Source organism: Nesoenas mayeri (assembly GCF_963082525.1).
Source record: "Nesoenas mayeri genome assembly, chromosome: 1".
In the NCBI taxonomy this organism is placed as follows: Eukaryota; Metazoa; Chordata; class Aves; order Columbiformes; family Columbidae; genus Nesoenas; species Nesoenas mayeri.
Window position 1 is genome coordinate 55,614,923 of NC_137541.1, and position 6,006 is coordinate 55,620,928.

Here is a 6,006-nt window from a genome sequence, read left to right on the forward strand (position 1 = left end):
CTGCTGCGGCCTGCAGCTCTGCCGGCGGGAGGGGCACAGAGCTAGCGGCCTGCACCGTGCTCTGGGCCGGACTCGGTCCCACTGCGGCCGCACCCGCGCTGTGCCCTCCCCTCCCCGCCGCAGCGGCGCTCCTGCGGCCCGTCACTCTCGCTGCCTGCGCAGTTATCCCTCAGCGGAGACCCTTCTCCTTTCTGGTCCTGGCACGGGTCCCTGCGCCAGGCGCTGTCGCGTTCCCGGCAGCAGTCCGCACCCACAGCGCGCGGTCCCCCGTCCTCTGCCGCTCCGCGGGGAGAGCCGGCGGCTGCTGCGCTGCCGCTGAAAGGACGCAGCCGGCCTCCCTGGCAGACAGGGCCGTGCGCCCCCAGCCCTCTTACCCGGCCTGTCCCCGCAGGCCCGGGCTGACGCGCGGGCGTGCAAGCGCATCGCCCCCCACAGCCCCGGTACAGAGCTCGGGCTGCAGTCCCCTGCCCGGAGCGCTTCCCAGCCTCCAGTGGGCTCCCTGGGCATAGTGCTCAGCGCGACCAGGGTCTGTCCTGCTCAAAGGCCCATAGAATCACACAGTCACAGAATGGTTGGAGTTGGAAGGGGCCTCTGGAGATCATCCAGTCCAACCCCCCTGCTAAAGCAGGTTCACCAGAGCAGATCGCACAGGAATGTGTCCAGGGGGCTTTTGAATGTCTCCATAGAAGGAGACTCCACAGCCTCTCTGGGCAGCCTGTTCCAGGGCTCTGGCACCCTCAAAGTAACAAAGTTCCTCCTCTTATTCAGATAGAACCTCCTGTGCTTCAGTCTGTGCCCGTTGCCCTTCATCCTATCACTGGGCACCACTGAAGGAGTCTGGTCCCATCCTCTTGACATCCACCCTTGAGATATTTATAAACATTGATGAGATCCCTTTTTCAGCCTTCTCTTCTCCAGGCTGACCAGACCCAGCACTCTCAGTCTCTCATAAGAAAGGTGCTCTAGGCCCTTAATCATCTTCAGAGCCTGAAGTGTGGCTCCTCTGTGACAAGAAGCCATCCCTGAACCAGACATCTCCCTACTGCTGGGCCCATGTCTGGCCTGTCCGCCAGAGCGATCAATGTACATGCCAAAGGAATAAACACTGGTTAAACATAAATCAAATCTGCCTGTTTGTGAAATGAAAACAGGGATGACACCACTGTCAAAATTACGAGATCACTTGATGATTAGTGATACTGATGAGTACTTGGATGGGAATGTGATGCAACATTGTGAAGTTCATTAACATGAGAAGAAAGAGACTTGAAACATTTTTGCAAAGTTAACCTGGGAGGAAAATGAGCCAGACCTACCTGGTAGATTTTCTGTGGCCATGCCAGAATTACTCCCAAAATGCTCCACTATAAATAAATACACTAACACGAGTTACTGGGACTCCACGGTTCCCACTTCCACACATCAGAGGCTTTGTGAACAAAGCACAGCATGACATGAAGCTCCACAACTTCTCAGGAACCCTCTCTTCATTTTGAGGAAGCTGCCCATGAAATAAACAAGACTGCAGGCATCACAGAAGACAGTTTCGAAGTAGCATTTATGTACTCAACATTTCTTCAGTGAAGGTAAACCAAGAACCTCCAAGTTTACAAACACTGATACAGGTGCGTGGCCTCATGAACATCAATAACCTCAGATGGTTGTTTACATGCACCTGAAGCAGCAGCAGAATAGAATCTTAAGTATTCAGTGGCAGGCAGAGTAATAGGAAAAAGTCAATGAAAAGATCTTTGACATACAAGTGGCACATTTAGTTATAGGCTCTCATGATACTTTGAGGAACAGGAGTAGTTTTAAGCCCAAAATTTCTAGTTAACTTGATATAAGAGCTGATGATTTCCCTACTGAATTTAAGACTCGTTTTGGCTTATTGGCTCCTGATTCATCTTTGAGGCATGTTTTGTTATTTTTCATTCTGTATGTGGCGTAAATTTCTAACAGGATGTGTATGCAGTCCAGGTCGTGGATTCTTTTGCAACAGTTACTTAATTATATTTTCGTGTTGTCCTGAAAGAAATATTCACTTATCACTCAGAGTTTCTTTTTCAGATGTTGTCTAAACTAGGGAACATACTCTGCAAAGAATTACATATAGTTGGTTTTAACTGAAGCCAGTCGGCCTATTCCAGAGGTTGAAGTTGGGTATTTACAATGTATTGGCTCAAGGCAGTTAGATGAAAAACTTGGACCAGGTGCCTTACACAAGGTTGGACAGGCTTTATCTTATTTTCTGCTATATGTATTGATAATAAAGAGTGGGAACACCCAAATTTTCTCTGAACTAGAGACCCCCAAAGCATTAATGTAGCAGGACTGACTTGGATATATCTGGTCTTCCTTCTCACCTCTCAAATTTTCATTAAACCTCCACCTGAGGTCTGGATTTGAAATCTAAGAATCAGGGGCTCAGTAGACAGGCTGCTTTGTAAGAGCAGGACACCTTTTGAAGGATAACACCAATACAACATTGCTTAGATGCTCCTGCCAAAATTTAAGTAGCTGAATTTTTCAACCAGAACAAGATCAACTCTACTTAGACTCATGGCTGAACAACTAGCTGCTTGCTTAGCTGTAACCATAAAATTATTCATTCAAATACACGCTTAACTGTAATAAATTGCTTTATTTGATTTATTACTTACTTCCCTTCCTCCTCCCCAACTGTAACAGACTGATAATGGAATTTCTGGTGGCGAAACAAAGGTTCCTGCAGGAATCATACAGCCCTGGCTGATACCTGTGGGACTGTACAACTGTGGGACTGTGATTAATGGTAACACACAAGCTGGTGTGAAGAGGGGGCAGTTTGTGGAGCTCTAAAGGACCCTTCAGCTTCCTTCACAGATCCCATACCTGTGTTAAGTAGCACTTGGGTTGATTTAGAGAGATGTGGCAGACTATTGCACTGGCTTAGTCACAGACCTTGTGTCTTGGCTAAAAGCAACAGATGCTGCTGCTGTTGCAATTTACATGAGCAATAGACTACTGTTCTCAACGCCTGGTGCGAGACAGGTGCTTCTAGTCATGAAGTCTTTAACAACCACTACATGGATAATGTTGGCTTTTCCTCCTCTTTCAGGTCTGAGACTTTCGTTAAATGTGGCTTTGTATATTCCTCTTTCAGTGTTGTTGATTATATGAAACCCATGTATTTTCCTGGAGTTGCTTGGTAGACATTAAATGTCACAAGCAAATTAGGACATGTAGAAGAAAGGAACCTGCAGATTGTCTTCTTTCTACATTTAGAAACCAAAAGAAGCAGCCACGTTTTTTAAAGTCATGATTCTACAGCAGTTGCTGCCATTGACCCAAAACCAATGTTTAGAGTCTTCTTTTCTAAATGTTGCTCTTTGTTTTTACTAGGTTGTGCAATAAAAAAATCAACCAAACAAAAACCCAGTACTTTTAATGTGGGCAAAAGTTTGAAAAAAAAAATATCTAAATGTCCATCTAGATGTTTACAATATTGTGAAATTAGAATTCACATACTTAAAATGCCATCTTGAATCAGTAAGAAGAATATTATGTATATTTAATACCTTCAATACATATATTTAATAAACCATTTTTGCTTACAAAGAAACACATTCTTTATGCACACTTATAATTGATAGAGTTGCTAAGCCTGATAATTAAAAAAATGGCAAGTAACAGTTGCTTGAGACAAATAGACTTGAAAGCTTTTCTCTGTACTTTCCTATAAAAATAAATACTTGAAATAATAAAAATCTGAGAAGTTTAAATCTAAAAAAGATTGTTAGAATTATATTCCACCCAATATTTAGAATAGTTTCTTCTTACCTTTCACCTAGATCTATAGGATGCAAAGCATAACCAATGCAGAGTCTAGAAGTAAAAATAGATATTATTTAATAGGAGACAGGAATGTAAAGGCAGCATGACAAACTGAAGATTATAGCATGCACATGGCATCCTAATCACTTTTACATTTATTCTTTTCCTAGGAATGTATTAGACTTTCGTAGGTTTGTCATAATGCAGCATAAAATTTCAAATTTTTCATGAAGATTTTACAAGTAGACTTTCTGTTCTGTTTTGCTCTGAGGTAGTACTCCCCATTTCTCTTCACTGCTTAAAACATTAATCTGTGTAAGGGATCTGTTTTCGTTATGCTATTCTTTTTTCTTAGTGGTATAACATTAATAGGAAATGCTGATCTGACCGTGGAATAATCCATTTCACCTCTCTTAGTAGTCTTTTTTTACAGGATAAAAAATATTTTTTACAGTAGAGGCAAGAAGAAAGATAAAAAGAGCTGGCCATTGTTTTTGAAAATCTGAATGGATCACGTTATTAAAATTATGTTTGGAGACAAGTTTCGTTTGTCTTATACCTAATATGGCAATGAAAGAAGAAAAACCCTATGATGATTCTTGATTTTTGTTTCCTTTACTTAGTTATTACAGGAGAAAATACCATACTTGGACACAAACTTTTATGGTCTACTTTTCTTGTTGCACTTCACAAGAATTTATATCTATACATATATTTACTTAAGAGAATATTGGTGCTTTTTCAGTTGCCTTCATAGGCTTTGTACTTGATAGAATGCATTATGAATAATGTAGCTTGAAACTCAAATAATAATATAAGCATCTTCCTTGTTAAACTTGTCTTTTCAATAACCAAAAACTGTTTAAAGAAAAAGTACTATTAAATATACGAGAATAAAAACCTGGAAACATCATTAACATTGTTCTAAGTATGGCTACTTGCAAGGTCCTTGAATAATATTCACACCTGTAGAAATAACAATAAGACTGTAAAATTATATGCTGATAGTATCATTAGATAATCTACAGAAAACAGCAGGAAAAGCATAATAGTGCAGGTAAATACCTTTCTCAAGTAGAGCACCCAAAATTAGTAGTCACATGTGAAAATACTAACCAAATTGCAAAAAATAATTTTCTTACCATGGGAGTTGCTATACAGGTGAACTCGTAACATTTTTGAGGCATTCAAAGATGTCAGTGATCAACACTGTAGGAAAACCATTCATAGCAGGATTTGGATTGTGGGCTATAAAGCAACAAATGGTAGAAGGTAAATATCCAATTGCTTTGTCTTTTTCTAGTGGTGGAATAATTTATTACACATAACCTACTTTTAAACTATATCTTTACTCTGGATTCATCTACTCTAGCAAATGATTCCGTGAAATATGAAAGGATCAATATATTGAAGGTAGTGGGTGTTCTGGCTTTTGATACCTCCAGTATATTTGGTCTGGGGAGTTTATTTTGGATGAGATAGAATCTGGCTGAGTGCTGCACATCTCTATTACACTCAAAATTATCTGAAAGGAAGATACAAACCTTTCTGTGGGTCCCTCTGGAAACACCAACCTCTTCATTTAATTCATGACAGCAGCATTAACATACCAGTGCCCATATTATTATCATTAGTATAAGAAATGGCATTTGAAAGCCCTCTAGGTGTAATTATTTGTACCATTTCCAAGTGACACAAGGGCTTGTGCTCTCTGATCTACCTCCATTGTCCAAGTTTGAACGACACACACTGCAAGGAAGACGTGGGGAAGAAGAGCCTTCATCCAGCACCTGCAGCAGCAATGCTAGGAAGATGCCATGAACAAAGTCGCCTCCAGTCCTCCCGGATGTCTTTTTCACTGAGGAAGCAGTGGGAGAAAGTGCTTCTGAAGACCTTGCTGCTCTAGCTGCTTTGTCCATGGTTGACTGGAAGTTCAAAGGGATGGGAGGTGACCTCAGGCTTGTGGAACTGCATAATCATAACACATGGGGTAATCAACGATGCGTATCAAATTTTCAGATGTGGAGGGGCACCTTTTGAAGGTATCTCTGACCTGGCTTCGTTCCTTTACCATTCTTGCACAAATTTCAGAATCCATACTTGTGTTGAAAAGAGCACTCACTACCTTGTGGAGTCTGGTAACCCTCAGCTCCTACTCACCAGTGGCTAACCAGCTTTGCATAGACTGTC